Consider the following 19,715-nt stretch of genomic DNA (forward strand, 5'->3'; position numbering starts at 1 on the left):
CAAAAACAAAAATCTCAAAAGACTCAGTAATTTCAATTATGTAAATTGAATGCAAATTCAGCAAGATTTGTTGTCCACTCTGTTCACTCCTGAAAATCAGCCTCATTACACTTTCAACCATTCTTAGCTTGATTGTGAAGAGGTAAAAAAGTCCTGGATCCAATAAGAAGACTGTTTACAAAACACTTATACTCAGTTCAAATAAATGTGCACATGTATTACATAACAATGAAATATGAGATTACAGATTTTCAGATAGGAGAAAACATATGATTTCATCTTCAGAAATGTGTTTTAAACTATGTCAACAAACCGCTCGGAAGAAATGGATGCGTTTGACACTAATTCATGCTAACCCAACCAAGGTTCTGTCTATGCATTTCCTTCATACTCAATATGATAAGAAATTACCCTTTGACAGGGTCATATTCATTACACATTTAACTGAATAAATAAAGAGACCACATTGTTCAGTCTTGTTCTGTAGTTGCATCCAAGCAGACAGATATAGTAAAAAAAAAAAAAAAAAAAAAAAGAAATGCCATCCTTTAATTAAAATATTCCCAAAATTCTGACTAGGCTCTAAAGGCACAGCCCAGAACAATCCCTTTTCTGTGATAGCCATTCCTGCTTCAAATTATCTCAGTTTAAGGGACTACTTATTACTTTCTTAAAAGTAAAAATATATAGAGTTTAGTCATTATTTTCTTCCCTGAATATCATAACATTTTCTTGAGGTAGGTTTATTACTTTTCACCAAAGAAAGAATTCCCTTTGGAATAAATGGAGTTGCCTCTTACTACAGACAGAATTTGGAGATGGTCTCAAATATTTTCAGGTCTCTATACCACTTTTCTTCAATTATTCAATGAAACAGTAGTCTGGGAACTGCTGTGAAGCAATTTTGAAGATGTAAATTAAATTCCCAAATTGATATACCTAACAATAGAGAGATTATCTGGGTGAGCCTGACCTAATCACGCAAACTCTTTAAATCTGGGCCAGAGACAGAAGAAAGGAGAAAATTGATGCAACCTTGCTGGCTTAAAGATGGAGGGGGCCTTGTGGCACATAATGCAGTTGGCCTTTAGAATCTGTGAGTGGTCCTTAGGTAACAGTCAGAAAGGAAAAGGAGACCTCAGTTCCACAAAGGCAAGCAACTGAATTCAATGCGGAGGTGGATTTTCTAAAGAACCTCCAGATCAGAAATCTGATGTCAGATGATGCCAACCTCTTGGTATCAGTTTTTGATACCCCAAGGAGACGTCCCAACCGTGTGCTGCTTGGCTTCTGATCTACAGATACTGCAAGGTAATATTTTCCTGTTTTAAGCTGCTAAAATGTTGGTAATTTATTACATAGCAATAGAAAAATAATATACCTCTGCACATTTTTCATCTATGAGCTATTCCCAATCTTCATATAGACAAAATATTTTCAAGTGATATCTATATTATAAATATAGAAGAATGTGTAACAGTTTTAACATTTCAAAAAAATTCCTTGTAGATATACTATGTAAACATTATTTTAGTATGATCATACCATAATGAGAATTATCTTAATCTTTTCTTCAAATCCATGTTTTAATGCTATTATAAATATTGTATCACCTTTAGTCATTGTGCTTTGTAACTACTGAAAAAAGTTACAAAATTCTAAGCTTTGACAATTTTTCAAAGCTTATAGTCAAATAATATAATAAAAGTAACCTAACTTGCTGCTAAGAGAGATTGTTATGATCCTCCTTGATAACTTTCCAGTAACACTCTCTAAGTAACTATTTTTGGTTAAAAATTGAAACATATTTACATTCTTTAATTCCTATACTGTGTAATTTCCAAACAGACAAAAATATTTAGTCAGCTAAATTTAACTATGTTATGAAATGTTTACTTCTTGTGTTTACCTAATATAGCTGTCAACAATTCTGTATGAGTTGTAGATTGAACTTATATTTGGTTATATGCAGTTTTATGACTACAGATGCCTGACTTTTGCCAAGACTAATCTTAAATATGGTGACAGTAAAAATTATATTTGTTTGAAATGCATTGTTTCATCATGGATGCCACACAGAAACCGACAGACTTTTACTATGGACACCATATAAAAGATGGTACTTCCAAGTACCAGCTAAAAATGCCCCAAGACAAGTTTTGTTTGATGTTGTTGTGCACTATGTATCTGTGTATTCAGTTTGCTTTAAAGTCTCTATTTGAAAATTCCATTTTCAAGTTGATGGTGTTTTAAAGTAATGATGTAAAAGTAGTTAATAGTTCTAATTATGACACACATTTTGACAGGAAGTCATTATTATTTTAGACTCAGTAGATGGACCTTTAATATACTTCCAAAAGAATGAAACCTTCCTAGGACCAGAACATAGGCTGACATCAAACTTTTCAATATTTTACAAATTATAAAATTTTAAAGATAATTCTATACAGTTTTTAAGATGTGTGATACTCAGTTACTTGCCTCAGAAAATTGGGATTACATTTATAGTTTCCTATCATTTTCATCAACTGAGGATGTTATTTGGGTAACAATAAATAGAAAAGAATGAGTAGCCTAGTAGTATTCTTTATAACTAAAACAGATAGGTTAAAACATCCTAAACTCAACAGCAGACAATCTGAACACAAAAAAGATTATAAATATGAATGTAAATCACAGGTATATCCAGCATGCCTGCATTTAGTATACTGGTATGTTGATCTCTATTGAATGTAGTTTTTAAATCTTAGCTCTACTCTACTATAATAATTGTAGGGGATCCATTGAGAGGTCAATTAAAGTTGAATAACTAAATTCCAGCCCAAAATTTTTAAGGAATCAGGGTTATAGTTCACTACATATTAAAAGCAGTTCCTTAAACAATTTAGAGTAATGGCTTAGGGTTCTGTTGGTAGCTATTAGTATTACTGACTGTGAAGCAGTTCCTTGATTTAATTGGCAAACACTTGTTCTTTTCATTTACAAGCAAAATTAGCACCTACACTCTTGCCAATAAATTAGACATTGTACCTACCTTGAAATGAGCACCACTAACTACTGATTGTAATTACAGCAGATAACCTATCACACTTGTCTAAGGCCTCTGGTTCTGGTGCTTATACTCACCTTAGAAAATAAAAGGAACTGATGTATCCTTGATATAACAAGTTCCTTTGTAAATGTCACACTCTTTTTGGTAAACATTTGATGCAGTAATGCACCAAATAATATTTTTATTGTACTGTATATTTTGAATGTAGTTCCACTGCTTGTAAGACAACGGATACAAAATATAATTTAGTGGAAGTTTGCTATGTAATTGGTTTTGCAAATATACAAGGCATAATTTTATTCATATGGCTGCCTAAAATCTGTAGGAGTACAACTTGTTAATACTCTTTTAGAAAACAGTAATAGCCTTATGTTGTTTAGGACCAAAGTGGTACATTTGAGATTTTGAAATTTTTTTTTTTTTTTTTTTTTTTTTTTATTATTATTATTATTATACTTTAGGTTTTATGGTACATGTGCGCAATGTGCAGGTAAGTTACATATGTATACATGTGCCATGCTGGTGCGCTGCACCCACCAACTCGTCATCTAGCATTAGGTATATCTTCCAATGCTATCCCTCCCCCCTCCCCCCACCCCCACAACAGTCCCCAGAGTGTGATGTTCCCCTTCCTGTGTCCGTGTGTTCTCATTGTTCAATTCCCACCTATGAGTGAGAATATGCGGTGTTTGGTTTTTTGTTCTTGCGATAGTTTACTGAGAATGATGATTTCCAATTTCATCCATGTCCCTACAAAGGACGTGAACTCATCATTTTTTATGGCTGCATAGTATTCCATGGTGTAGATGTGCCACATTTTCTTAATCCAGTCTATCATTGTTGGACATTTGGGTTGGTTCCAAGTCTTTGCTATTGTGAATAATGCCGCAATAAACATACGTGTGCATGTGTCTTTATAGCAGCATGATTTATAGTCCTTTGGGTATATACACAGTAATGGGATGGCTGGGTCGAATGGAATTTCTAGTTCTAGATCCCTGAGGAATCGCCACACTGACTTCCACAAGGGCTGAACTAGTTTACAGTCCCACCAACAGTGTAAAAGTGTTCCTGTTTCTCCACATCCTCTCCAGCACCTGTTGTTTCCTGACTTTTTGATGATTGCCATTCTAACTGGTGTGAGATGGTATCTCATTGTGGTTTTGATTTGCATTTCTCTGATGGCCAGTGATGGTGAGCATTTTTTCATGTGTTTTTTGGCTGCATAAATGTCTTCTTTTGAGAAGTGTCTGTTCATGTCCTTCGCCCACTTTTTTATGGGGTTGTTTGTTTTTTTCTTGTAAATTTGTTGGAGTTCATTGTAGATTCTGGATATTAGCCCTTTGTCAGATGAGTAGGTTGCGAAAATTTTCTCCCATTTTGTAGGTTGCCTGTTCACTCTGATGGTAGTTTCTTTTGCTGTGCAGAAGCTCTTGAGTTTAATTAGATCCCATTTGTCAATTTTGGCTTTTGTTGCCATTGCTTTTGGTGTTTTTGACATGAAGTCCTTGCTCATGCCTATGTCCTGAATGGTAATGCCTAGGTTTTCTTCTAGGGTTTTTATGGTTTTAGGTCTAACATTTAAGTCTTTAATCCATCTTGAATTGATTTTTGTATAAGGTGTAAGGAAGGGATCCAGTTTCAGCTTTCTACATATGGCTAGCCAGTTTTCCCAGCACCATTTATTAAATAGGGAATCCTTTCCCCATTTCTTGTTTTTGTCAGGTTTGTCAAAGATCAGATACTTGTAGATATGTGGCATTATTTCTGACGGCTCTGTTCTGTTCCATTGATCTATATCTCTGTTTTGGTACCAGTACCATGCTGTTTTGGTTACTGTAGCCTTGTAGTATAGTTTGAAGTCAGGTAGTGTGATGCCTCCAGCTTTGTTCTTTTGGCTTAGGATTGACTTGGCGATGCGGGCTTTTTTTTGGTTCCATATGAACTTTAAAGTAGTTTTTTCCAATTCTGTGAAGAAAGTCATTGGTAGCTTGATGGGGATGGCATTGAATCTGTAAATTACCTTGGGAAGGATGGCCATTTTCACGATATTGATTCTTCCTACCCATGAGCATGGAATGTTCTTCCATTTGTTTGTATCCTCTTTTATTTCCTTGAGCAGTGGTTTGTAGTTCTCCTTGAAGAGGTCTTTCACATCCCTTGTAAGTTGGATTCCTAGGTATTTTATTCTCTTTGAAGCAATTGTGAATGGGAGTTCACTCATGATTTGGCTCTCTGTTTGTCTGTTATTGATGTATAAGAATGCTTGTGATTTTTGCACATTGATTTTGTATCCTGAGACTTTGCTGAAGTTGCTTATCAGCTTAAGGAGATTTTGGGCTGAGACAATGGGGTTTTCTAGATATACTATCATGTCATCTGCAAACAGGGACAATTTGACTTCCTCTTTTCCTAATTGAATACCCTTGATTTCCTTCTCCTGCCTAATTGCCCTGGCCAGAACTTCCAACACTATGTTGAATAGAAGTGGTGAGAGAGGGCATCCCTGTCTTGTGCCAGTTTTCAAAGGGAATGCTTCCAGTTTTTGCCCATTCAGTATGATATTGGCTGTGGGTTTGTCATAAATAGCTCTTATTATTTTGAGATACGTCCCATCAATTCCTAATTTATTGAGAGTTTTTAGCATGAAGGGTTGTTGAATTTTGTCAAAGGCCTTTTCTGCATCTATTGAGATAATCATGTGGTTTTTGTCTTTCGTTCTGTTTATATGCTGGATTACATTTATTGATTTGCGTATATTGAACCAGCCTTGCATCCCAGGGATGAAGCCCACTTGATCATGGTGGATAAGCTTTTTGATGTGTTGCTGGATTCTGTTTGCCAGTATTTTATTGAGGATTTTTGCATCAATGTTCATCAAGGATATTGGTCTAAAATTCTCTTTTTTTGTTGTGTCTCTGCCAGGCTTTGGTATCAGGATGATGCTGGCCTCATAAAATGAGTTAGGGAGGATTCCCTCTTTTTCTATTGATTGGAATAGTTTCAGAAGGAATGGTACCAGCTCCTCCTTGTACCTCTGGTAGAATTCGGCTGTGAATCCATCTGGACCTGGACTTTTTTTGGTTGGTAAGCTATTGATTATTGCCACAATTTCAGCTCCTGTTATTGGTCTATTCAGAGATTCAACTTCTTCCTGGTTTAGTCTTGGGAGGGTGTATGTGTTGAGGAATTTATCCATTTCTTCTAGATTTTCTAGTTTATTTGCATAGAGGTGTTTGTAATATTCTCTGATGGTAGTTTGTATTTCTGTGGGATCGGTGGTGATATCCCCTTTATCATTTTTTATTGCATCTATTTGATTCTTCTCTCTTTTTTTCTTTATTAATCTTGCTAGCGGTCTATCAATTTTGTTGATCCTTTCAAAAAACCAGCTCCTGGATTCATTGATTTTTTGAAGGGTTTTTTGTGTCTCTATTTCCTTCAGTTCTGCTCTGATTTTAGTTATTTCTTGCCTTCTGCTAGCTTTTGAATGTGTTTGCTCTTGCTTTTCTAGTTCTTTTAATTGTGATGTTAGGGTGTCAATTTTGGATCTTTCCTGCTTTCTCTTGTGGGCATTTAGTGCTCTAAATTTCCCTCTACACACTGCTTTGAATGCATCCCAGAGATTCTGGTATGTTGTGTCTTGGTTCTCGTTGGTTTCAAAGAACATCTTTATTTCTGCCTTCATTTCGTTATGTACCCAGTAGTCGTTCAGGAGCAGGTTGTTCAGTTTCCACGTAGTTGAGCGGTTTTGAGTGAGATTCTTAATCCTGAGTTCTAGCTTGATTGCACTGTGATCTGAGAGACAGTTTGTTACAATTTCTGTTCTTTTACATTTATTGAGGAGAGCTTTACTTCCAAGTATATGGTCAATTTTGGAATAGGTGTGGTGTGGTGCTGAAAAAAATGTATATTCTGTTGATTTGGGGTGGAGAGTTCTGTAGATGTCTACTAGGTCCGCTTGGTGCAGAGCTAAGTTCAATTCCTGGGTATCCTTGTTGACTTTCTGTCTCGTTGATCTGTCTAATGTTGATAGTGGGGTGTTAAAGTCTCCCATTATTAATGTGTGGGGGTCTAAGTCTCTTTGTAGGTCACTCAGGACTTGCTTTATGAATCTGGGTGCTCCTGTATTGGGTGCATATATATTTAGGATAGTTAGCTCTTCTTGTTGAATTAATCCCTTTACCATTATGTAATGGCCTTCTTTGTCTCTTTTGATCTTTGTTGGTTTAAAGTCTGTTTTATCAGAGACTAGGATTGCAACCCCTGCCTTTTTTTGTTTTCCATTTGCTTGGTAGATCTTCCTCCATCCTTTTATTTTGAGCCTATGTGTGTCTCTGCACGTGAGATGGGTTTCCTGAATACAGCACACTGATGGGTCTTGAGTCTTAATCCAGTTTGCCAGTCTGTGTCTTTTAATTGGACCATTTAGTCCATTTACATTTAAAGTTAATATTGTTATGTGTGAATTTGATCCTGTCATTATGATGTTAGCTGGATATTTTGCTCGTTAGTTGATGCCGTCTCTTCCTAGTCTCGATGTTCTTTACATTTTGGTATGATTTTGCAGTGGCTGGTACCGGTTGTGCCTTTCCATGTTTAGCACTTCCTTCAGGCGCTCTTTTAGGGCAGGCCTGGTGGTGACAAAATCTCTCAGCATTTGCTTGTCTGTAAAGTATTTTATTTCTCCTTCACTTATGAAGCTTAGTTTGGCAGGATATGCAATTCTGGGTTGAAAATTCTTTTCTTTAAGAATGTTGAATATTGGCCCCCACTCTCTTCTGGCTTGTAGGGTTTCTGCCGAGAGATCCGCTGTGAGTCTGATGGGCTTCCCTTTGATGGTAACCCGACCTTTCTCTCTGGCTGCCCTTAACATTTTTTCCTTCATTTCAACTTTGGTGAATCTGACAATTATGTGTCTTGGAGTTGCTCTTCTCGAGGAGTATCTTTGTGGCGTTCTCTGTATTTCCTGAATCTGAATGTTGGCCTGCCTTGCTAGATTGGGGAAGTTCTCCTGGATAATATCCTGCAGAGTGTTTTCCAACTTGTTTCCATTCTCCCCGTCACTTTCAGGTACACCAATCAGACGCAGATTTGGTCTTTTCACATAGTCCCACATTTCTTGGAGGCTTTGCTCGTTTCTTTTTATTCTTTTTTCTCTAAACTTCCCTTCTCGCTTCATTTCATTCATTTCATCTTCCAGGGCTGATACCCTTTCTTCCATTTGATCGCATCGGCTCCTGAGGCTTCTGCATTCTTCACGTAGTTCTCGAGCCTTGGTTTTCAGCTCCATCAGCTCCTTTAAGCACTTCTCTGTATTGGTTATTCTAGTTATACATTCTTCTAAATTTTTTTCAAAGTTTTCAACTTCTTTGCCTTTGGTTTGAATATCCTCCCGTAGCTCGGAGTAATTTGATCGTCTGAAGCCTTCTTCTCTCAGCTCGTCAAAGTCATTCTCCATCCAGCTTTGTTCCGTTGCTGGTGAGGAACTGCGTTCCTTTGGAGGAGGAGAGGTACTCTGGTTTTTAGAGTTTCCAGTTTTTCTGCTCTGTTTTTTCCCCATCTTTGTGGTTTTATCTACTTTTGGTCTTTGATGATGGTGATGTACAGATGGGTTTTTGGTGTGGATGTCCTTTCTGTTAGTTTTCCTTCTAACAGACAGAACCCTCAGCTGCAGGTCTGTTGGAGTACCTGGCCGGCCGTGTGAGGTGTCAGTCTGCCCCTGCTGGGGGGTGCCTCCCAGTTAGGCTGCTCGGGGGTCAGGGGTCAGGGACCCACTTGAGGAGGCAGTCAGCCCGTTCTCAGATCTCCAGCTGCGTGCTGGGAGAACCACTGCTCTCCTCAGAGCTGTCAGACAGGGACATTTAAGTCTGCAGAGGTTACTGCTGTCTTTTTGTTTGTCTGTGTCCTGCCCCCAGAGGTGGAGCCTACAGAGGCAGGCAGGCCTCCTTGAGCTGTGGTGGGCTCCACCCAGTTCAAGCTTCCAGGCTGCTTTGTTTACCTAAGCGAGCCTGGGCAATGGCGGGCGCCCCTCCCCCAGCCTCGCTGCCGACTTGCTGTTTGATCTCAGACTGCTGTGCTAGCAATCAGCGAGACTCCGTGGGCGTAGGACCCTCTGAGCCAGGTGCGGGCTATACTCTCCTGGGGCACCGTTTCCTAAGCCCGTCGGAAAAGCACAGTATTCGGGTGGGAGTGGCCCGATTTTCCAGGTGCCGTCTGTCACCCCTGGAAGGGGAACTCCCTGACCCCTTGTGCTTCCCGAGTGAGGCAATGCCTCGCCCCTACTTCGGCTGGCGCACGGTGCGCTCACCCACTGACCTGCGCCCACTGTCTGGCACTCCCTAGTGAGATGAACACGGTACCTCAGATGGAAATGCAGAAATCACCCGTCTTCTGCGTCGCTCGCGCTGGGAGCTGTAGACCGGAGCTGTCCCTATTCGGCCATCTTGGCTCCTCCCACCGAGATTTTGAAATTTTATGCTAGCAGTCTTCCTAAACACACAGACATACACACACACACACACACACAAACACACACACACAATTGGCAAAAAGAAAATTTAATCTGAGTCACATCTAAGAAAATATGGCCATATTTAGAATAAATTTACTAAATGGTGAATTACTAGTCCACTAGCTAGTCTGGGACAATATAATCTAGATAGCTATATATAGCAATCCCTGGAGTGATTCTTTACATGTCTTTAAAGACATTAGGAAAATGAAGATGACAAAACATTTAAGTGAGAACGTCTGAACACAAATTTTTAAATTCACATAGAAATTTATCTTTTTTATTTGTTTGTTTGTTTTTTTGTTTGTTTTTGAGACAGAGTTTCCCTCTTGTTGCCCAAGCTGGAGTGCAGTGGCGCGATCTCGGCTAACCTCAACCTCTGCCTCACGGGTTCAAATGATTCTCCTGCCTCAGCCTACTGAGCTGGGATTACAGCCATTTGCCACCACACCTGGCTAATTTTGTATTTTTAGTAGAGATGGGGTTTCTTCATGTTGGTCAGGCTGGTCTCGAATTCCCGACCTCAGGTGATCCACCCGCCTCGGCCTCCCAAAGTGCTGGGCTTATAGGCGTGAGCCACCGCCCCCAGTCAAAATTTATCTATTTTTAAAACTAAAATAAATAAGTAATTACAATATTTAATTTGTGACTCTATACAGTGTTTAATCATCAATTTTTAATTCTCTCTCACCAAACACGGCCTACTCAGCACCTGGATTTGACCTCATCTGGACTACTAAGTGGGAGAGAGTTGGGCTTCATTGAGTCGGTATAGTGAGGTGTTGAGCAGGGTTTGGGATTTGTTGCTACTCTGGTGCCCTGCAGTGACTTGCAATGTTACTGTTATAGGTCCTGGGCCTAGGACTGTTCTCTGTCCCTTCTCCAACAGCAGGGTTATAATTGTTCATTTTTTATTTTTTTTTTTCTCTTACTCTATGAGAGAAGCTTCCAGGTAAGCCTGAGGTCATGTCCCTTTCTCAGCTGCAGGCATTGTTCCTTCACACCTGCACCACTGACAGAGGCTTTCTGGATATTTCTTCTTCCCTGTGTCTTTTCCATGAATACTAGGTGGACATTCATGAGAAAATGATCTGCAAAGAGCTCTTTTGTCTGGCGCTCTCAGGGGTCTCATACTGTCCCACTGTCCCACACCTGACCTTTAGCAATTTGTTTAAACTGTATCGATTTCTTCTTGCCTACTCTTAGAGTGGCCTTACACTATGTTCTACCACGTTATGTCCCGGGAGTCACTGCTTGTTCCTGGCCATTGGTTGCTCTGGGACCTCAGCTTTCTGTCAGTTTTAAGAATAGTACAGATTTTGCTTGTTATTCTGCTTTTTTTTTTGTTTCAAGGTGCAGAGTAATATTCTTTTCAATTTTCTACATCCTAGAGAGAAATGACCTATGCATTTTAATCATTGAAACCTTTATTTTAAAAGACTTTAGAGTTAAATTAGAAGAATTTCATCTGGAATTTCAATTAATGTGGCACTTGGTTCGATTGTAAATCAATCAAGTACTAAATAGCCCCATGACAATTTTAATATTTATAACATATTGCAAAGATAACTTGGACGCTGGCTTTATATACAATACTTTTAAAAGCACATAAGAATTGTGTGGTTTTATTAACCTTTCTATATATGTTGTTTTGTGTGGAAATAGAACACAAATCAGAATTACAATCACCAGGTTGCACTCTTCTGAAGGAATGAAGGAGAAAATAATCCTATTAATATTGTAATATTTACTTTATAATTTTTTAAAAACTTTCTGTCATTTGAAATGGTATGACTTAGTTGCAATATTGTATTTCTCTGATGTGTTAAATACTAACTAAGTCTTTACAATGGAAACAAACATATGGGTATATATACACAATGAAATATTATTCAGTCACAAAAAAAAGAATGAAATTCTATCATTTGCAGTAACATGGATGAGTCTGGAGGATATGTTAAGTGCAATAAACCAGGGACAGAAAGGCAAATATTGCATGTTTTCACTCATATGTGGGACTAAAATACAGTTAATTTCATGGAGATATAGAATACAATGGTGGTTACCAAAGGTGAGGAAATGTAGTGGGGGAGGTAGGAATAAAGACAGGTTGGTAAATTGACACAAAAATACAGTTAGATAGAAGGAATATGTTCTAGTGTTCAATAGCACTATAGGGTGACTATAGTTACCAATAATTATTGTATAATTCAAAATAGCTAGAAGAGAAAATTTAGAATGCTCCCAACACAAAGAAATGATAAATATTTGAGTTGATGGATATCCTTGTTACCCTGATTTCACCATTCTACATTGTATTCATATAACAAATGATCACATGCACCTCATAAATACATACAATTACTATGTATTAGGAAGAAAAAAGATTCCACCACAATACTTCTGACACAATATCTTGACTAAACTTATTGCACTTATGAACCATTTTATTTGTTGAATCAACTTAAGACCATCTATTATGTGGTACTATACCGCTTAATCATTCTTATTCCTCAAAGTTCTTCTCTATATGGTCAAAAAACATTTTTTATTTGCAATCTAAATACATCCTTATCATTCTTATTTTGTATCTTTGTTAAATGTTACACATTCTCCCCCACCTATCATTATTCCTTTTCTCTTCATTTTTCCAAATATTTTCTTTCAGGATTTATCTAAATTATCATATGTTTCATAAATATTTCCCCAATTATTTTATTTCACATTATTCTCTCTTAGGTAAATTATCACTTTATTATTCTGTAGTTCATAGTTTCTAATTAGTAATCTAATTTGGTATATTTCACTCCAATTGTTGATGTGTTAATCATGTCTCCTCATGCAGAATATGAGGCTCCTGGAAAGCAGGTAATGCGTATATTTTAATTAAAGCATATAATTCCCTAACAGTATAAGTACTAACATAAACATTCAGCACCATATAATAGCCAGTAATTAATTGATCATTTGTTAATTATATAGTAAAAATTACATAGATATTTTTATTGTGGCATAAAATAAAATTTGTGTCTGCACACATAAAAAATTTAGTCACTGTAAGGATCAAAGTCAATTCAGTGAGAAAAAAAAATATATATATATATAATTGGACCAGTGTACTTATAAGATGTATAGTCTGAATCATTGTAATTTTATTATTTGTAATCACCGATTTAGTAACATTTATATAACTCTTATTATTGAATAAGAAAATATCAGATATGTCTTTATCTAAATGAACAAAAGTTCACAGATTAAAAGCCCTGGTTACCAAAGAAATCTTACAACAAAGCATTGAAATAATCTAAGTAAACTCAAATTCTCCTAAGAAGTGAGGCATTGTTTTCTGAATTGATAACAGGAATTACATTTAAGATCAACTTTTATGTAAGCTTGACTATCAAATCATAAATTAATATCTCCCAAATTTGGCCAGGCGTAGTGGCTCAGGCCTGTAATCCCAGCACTTTGGGAGGCTGAGGCAGGCAGATCACTAGGTAAGGAGATGGAGACCATCCTGGCAAACACGGTGAAACCCCGTCTCTACTAAAAATACAAAAAATTATCCAGGTGTGGTGGTAGGTGCCTGTAGTCCCACCTACTTGGGAGGCTGAGGCAGGAGAATGGCATGAACCCGGGAGGCTGAGCTTGCAGTGAGCTGAGATTGCGCCACTACACTCCAGCCTGGGTGACAGTGCAAGACTCTGTCTCAAACACACACACACACACACACACACACACAAAATCTCCCAAATTTTACTTCATATTTTATTAAACTCATTCTTATATAGATATTTTAATATCTACATCATTAATTCTACTTGTTTCTTTTACATTTGCAGTAAACTTTTTATTTTTGTATACTTTTACATTTATAGAAAAGTTTGAGAATGGTGTGAACCAGGGAGACAGAGATTGCAGTGAGCCAAGATCGCCCCACTGCACTCCAGCCTGGTGACAGAGCAAGACTCCGTCTCAAAAAAAAAAAAAAAAAAAAAAGAGAAAATACTAAAGCATCCCCATACAACAAAAAGCCTGTTTATCTTAACATCTTACACAATATCAGGCATGATTTTTTTTTTAACTCATCCATGTTTCTGTTTATATATAGGATAACAAATTCAGGAACAATGGGAAAGTAATATATAAAACCTTAATAGGAAATACAATAGAGATTACAAAACACTACCATTTGATTTTTTATGCAAATACTTCAATAGTCCAATATTTTTACTCACTTGATAAATAAAGCACATGACTCGAAATGCTAAATAATTCTGTTAGTCTAAATCTTTTAAAGAATAAAATGTTGGTGAAAAACCAAAATTGTTTATTAAGGTATTATGTATGACCTTGTTTATTATCTATCATAGACAGCAAGATGATCATAGTTAATAACAATTTAAGCTTTACAGAATACTGTTTTAGGCCCAATATTGATATATTAAATGAAGGTATCAGAGAACCTTTTATTTATGGCATCAGGTTATAAAGATTTATTCAAAACCATTTTTGTCAAAGTTTAAACACTGGAACAAAAGTCAAATTGTTTCTAAATGAGACGCAAAATGATTCTTGCCAATAGTACAAATTTTGTCCCATGGGTAATACTATTGCCTTTTTCTTTTTTAAAAAAATTATTTCGATTTTTATTCAGATTCAGGGAACACATGGGCAGGTTTGTTATCTGGGTATACTGTGTGATGTTGAGGTTTGGGGCACGGATGATCCTGTCACCCAGGTAGTGAGCAGAGTCCCCATTAGGTAGTTTTTCAGCTCTTGCTCCCGCTCCCCACCCTATCTCCCTAGTGTCTATTATTCCCATGGGTCCTCAGGTATTACTATTTTCAAATTTTTTTCTTTACATGAAACTACCGAAAGCAAAAGTATGTCATGCTTATAGGTTACTCTGTACATTTATCATTCTATTAATAAACATCTTAAGTAATTAAGTAGTATATTAAGGCCATAAACCAAGTCATTATCTCCTATTCAAAGGACTACTGCTATTCAATCATTTAGAAAATTCATTTTAGGCAGGACGCAGTGGCTCACGTCTGAAATCTCAGCACTTTGGGAGGCCGAGGTGGGTGGATCATGAAGTCAAGAGTTGGAGACCATCCTGACCAGCATGGTGAAACCCTGCCTCTACTAAAAATACAAAAATTAGCTGGGCGTGGTGGTGTGTGCCTGTAATCCCAGCTACTCAGGAGGCTGAGGCAGGAGAATTGCTTGAACCTGGGAGGCAGAGGTTGCAGTGAGCTGAAATTGAGCCACTGCACTCCAGCCTGGGCGACAGAGAGAAACTCTGTCTTAGAAAAAAAGAAAATTCATTTTAATGGGTTATGTTACAGGGTTGAAGTCAGCCTACAGACACAAAATAGGTTAACTGAACTTTTTTTTTTTTCGTATCAGGTTTTAATTTTTTCATTGGAACAGGATTTGGGGGTGGGGATACTAAATGTGGCAGGGTTCAACAAATTTACATTTTATCAAAATAAGGTTCTTAAAGAATACAATGATGGCATATGCTTTAACTTTTATAGCACAAACCCTCATATTAATTGATGGTCACAGAAAAATACTGTAATGCTTTAAACAAAAGTTTTAAAATACATCAATGACACAAGTTGCAAACAAAATGCAGAGATCAAAATACTTAACTGTCCTTTCATCAAGCTTTTACAAACACAGTCTTCGCTGTCTGAGCAAATCAGTTTTAGTTTCTTCATGGTTCTCCTTCTGTCTTTTAACATGACACTTGTCCGGTTGTTGAATTTATAATGCAATAGTATTTTAGACCAGTTTCCCTCTCCGTATTTCCTCACACCAGATCGCAAATTCTTGTCTTCTTCCCAAAGCCATGCCTGTCTTTTCCCAGCTCGATGTTTTTCAGGAGTTACCAGTTGACTCTTTGAAACAGGTATTCTGCTTTCAGTGGCTCTTCTGCTTTCTTTTTTCTTTTTTCTTTTTTGTACTTTGAAGAGTTCCTACTCTTCTTTCTTTCTTATTAAGGTCTTGTTGCTGCGTTCCATGTTGCAACTTGGATAAGAAAAGATTCTTGTGAAGACCTTTTTCTTGTATCCAAATTAGCTTCAGTTTCCATTTCAACATCATTACCATTAGGTTTATCTTGAGAAGTTATTGTTCTTGTTCTTTTACTTTCTACTACTTTTGCTGCTGCCTTCATTACAAAGGTTGATGATTTTTCACTTAGCACATAATTCACATAACTCTTAATTTTCTCCATCATGTGGTTGTACCTGAAGTGTTGAAAAAAGGAATGAAATGTATCTTTCTGAGAGATTATCATAAGCAATTTGCTTTTGAGAGGCATATGAAAATTTGGATCACCAAATATTCTTTCAAAGACTTCTTCTGCTTCTTTAAAGTTGCCATTTTCCATACAAACAGCTGTAGCCTGAATTTTAATTAAACTCTGTATTTCTTCGTGAAGTTGGTCATGTTCCTTTTCAATTGAACCCCAAATCATCAGGGCTGATTCCAAGGGTATAATTCGTTCATCATTTTCAAACTGTGCATCAAGGGTTTTTCCTGCTGCAATTCTTGTCAAAAACTGACATATGTATATTGTTCTCAACTGGTAAGCGGTTAGACTGGATAGTCCATGAGTAATAGCCTCTGCGCTGCTGCGGGTCCGGCGGAAGTCCTCGGAGCGGCCGTCGCGGAAAGCTGGGTAAAGAGAGAGGCAGACGAAATCGAGCATCCAGCCGGCAGCCACGGCCTTGGCCTCGGCCACCAGGCCCACGTCCTCCTCCTCCTCCTTGGGGGCCCCCACCTGCACCTGGCACTCGAACTGCTCCTCGTCGTTGCTCTCTGTTTCTGCCATCCGCTCCCTGGTAGTGTGGGCATCCCTACCAGCCGCACAACCCCGCGGGCTCGGGGCCCAATATCAGGCATGATTTTTTAAACTACACCTATTTTTCCACAAAGTTCGATTCTCTAAGCTTTTGTAAGTTTTTTTGTAAAAAACAAACTGGTTGAGTTTTTGAGCCACGAATTTGTCTTTATATCAGTATAGATTTTGCACTATATTATGCAAAGTTAAGACTGTGGCAAATTAAATAGATTAATATGCATTTAATAATAAGTACATTTATCCAAATGTCTAAATCATATCGTTAATAGGAAAATATCTTTGCCTTAACATTTCTTTCTTTATGTTATACCTTAGTGTGTATTTTCAGGAGTTCAACTGTAATCACATTATAAAAATTGTAAAGGTTTAGCATTTTGTAAACTGTGACTTTGTAAACTCTGACTGTGGACAGAGAGAAAGAGTTAGAGAGAGGTAAAGTTAAAGATGGAAGAAGGACTAAAGAGATACAACGTTGTTGGCTTTAAAAATGGAAAAAGGAAGCCATGAGCCAAAGAATGCAGAATAGAGGCTGGAAGAAAAAATTGCTTCTCCCATACAGCCTCCAGAAAAAATTAAAATAAATAAAAAATAAAAAACAGTCCAGCTAACACCTCAATTTTAGCCCAAAGAGGCCATATCATACTGTTGATCTGCAAACAAGATAACAAACTGGTACCTTTTTAAGCTTTTAAATTTATAGCACTTTAAGGCAGTAGGAGAAAACTAGTATTCTCTCATTTAATAGATTGCCCACAGCCATCTAAAGGTGAATTGAACAAGAAAGTGAAATAAAGTCCAAGAAACGTTCAATTTGATTGCTATTGTTAGCATGACTTAGCACCACAGTGCTGGTTGAATTCATTTTATGGATTCTTAAGAAAATAACTCTTTCATTGCAGGAGATCTCTCACTCACACATTCATATAAATAATTGTTTTTGCTTGCTTAGTCTTTGTGGCTTTCCACAGGCATCAGTAGTGCCCTTCCATGTTTTTTTCTCCTAAGTTTTTTTTTTATTGCCCTTGGCAACCTTGAAGCTGATCTGAGGGAATTATAGGCTATCATTTAATCACGTAGCATACTGCTACTTAGTGGGAGCCATCCTCTCTACTCTTGCCTGTGAAAGAGTATAGAGTATGAAACAAACTGTAACTTGAAAGTTTGCTCAAAAATCATCATTTGATCTCCTACTTAATCATTTTGTATCTTCTATGAGTCTTTCTTTCACAATCCTGCATAATGGTCGATTTAGATTCTAAAGAAAATTCTTATCTATTGTTTTGAAGACAGGCCTGAGATTTAAATAGTATCAGTTACAAATGATTTTGGTTATAAATAGAGTACCCACCATTGCAGATATTAAAGGCATTTAATAGTTTTACATAATTAGGGATCACAAGATAGGAAATGTCATATTTGGCACAGTGCCAAAACAATCTTATTAGGAACCTTGCTTTTTAAATTATTTTATTAAATTTTACTTTATATGTTTCTTTTTTAATAATTCAGAATGTTTGTCTGTAGGATAAACTAAGCTGGAAGAACAGGTGAAAAGGCTGAAAAACTGGAATATTCTTGTTCATCTGCCTTTGTTACCAGGAAACTAAATACATTCCAGAAATATTGTCATGTGAAACTTCCTTTTATAACTAATTGACAAAAACTATGCTATATGACCACTTTATCAGAAAATGAAGGAATATTTTAAACTTCTAATTGAGACTGAGCTAAAGTTCACACCTCTATAATGGTTAATTTTATAATAAATACTGACTGAGAACATAGAGGAAGAATAATTTTGGTGAAAGATTAATCCTCATCATTCAATTATGTAAAAGGTATAAAATATAATGTTTCAAAATATGTGATATATGGATTAGATAGGACATAAAAAATTGTTCCTAAAAAATCAGAAAAATAAATTACATGTTCCTATTTTCAAGATACTATAAAAAACTAAAACCAAAATTCATTATTCATAAATTTTTATATATTCAAAATGTCATTATTATTTTGTGATAACTAGACTACCAGTTATACCATCAAGGACACACAGAAAATGTCTTTTCTTAAAGTTGGCTTTTATCAAGTTGTCTATAGCTCTAAGATATACATTAGTTTAGGAGAAGATGATTTATATAGATTCCAATAATAGTCTCGCTGTCCTAGATACCAATCAATAGAGACTCTTTCTATTATTATTCACTTGACTTTGTCATTTATGCTGACATACAGCCAAAGATCAGTGTGCAAGTTATAAAAGAGAGTTTCAGCATATGAAAATAATGCTTTTAAAAAGAACTTTCAATGTTAGTAAAGCATATTTTAAGGACCTAATAAAATCAACTTACAATGTTTTAAATAACAGCAAGATATCTATCTTCTTTACCTCATTTAGATATTCACCTATAAAGAATCTTCCTCATTAACTCTTTGCCAGTTTGAACTGGTTACCTACTAAATACAATTGAGTGCAAATTTTAAATTAGTAGTAGTAGTGAAAATATACCATATATATATATATATATATATATAAATAAAACACTGAAACTATAAGATTCTGTTACTGAAATTGTTTCAAAATTATTCTTAAGGACAGTAAGTTGTATTGTGGGGGAAAAGAGGAAGGGGACAAACTGAAGAGGTTGAGAATTACACTCCTAACTAATAAAATATATTCTCTTGTACTTCCATACTTCTGTCCACACTCTTACTCAATCATCTTTATTCAGGTAAGTCCCTTAAATGAGGTCTTCATACTTTAATAAATCAACAAAATCAATTTTGAAGATAAAAATAAATTAAATATTGTTAAAAATTGTTCAATTTGCTAAGCTTATTTTACATGGAGGTAAAATAGGCAAAAGTATAGAAAAAAATTAAGTGTGTGTGTGTGTGTGTGTGTGTATTGGTTATTGCCAGTATTTTATTTTATTTTGAGACTGGTTCTTGCTCTGTCGCCCAAGGTTGGAGTGCAGTGACATGATCATGGCTCACTGCAGCCTCAGCCTCCCAGGCTCAGAAGATCTTCCTGCCTCAGCCTCACAAGTACTGAGGCCACAGGTGCATGCCACCACACCTGGGTAATATTTTTTAAGTTGTAGAGATGAGGTCTCCCTGTATTGCCCCAGCTGGTTTTGAACTCCTGGATTCAAGAAATTCTTCTGCCTCAGCCTCCCAAAATGCTGGATTATAAGCATGAGCCCTGGTGCCCAGCCTTTGTCATTCTTTTATAAAATAATTTTAAATGTAATGTATTTCAACTGAGG

General features: G+C 36.6%; 1 pseudogene; it reads right to left on the reverse strand.

Annotated features, from left to right (window-relative positions):
* Positions 1-15,160: 15,160 nt before the first annotated feature.
* On the reverse strand, positions 15,161-16,476 carry LOC100455653 (telomeric repeat-binding factor 1-like; annotated as a pseudogene).
* Between the last annotated feature and the right edge of the window lie 3,239 nt (positions 16,477-19,715).

This window comes from Pongo abelii, chromosome 3 (genome assembly GCF_028885655.2).
Source record: "Pongo abelii isolate AG06213 chromosome 3, NHGRI_mPonAbe1-v2.0_pri, whole genome shotgun sequence".
Taxonomy (NCBI): domain Eukaryota; kingdom Metazoa; phylum Chordata; class Mammalia; order Primates; family Hominidae; genus Pongo; species Pongo abelii.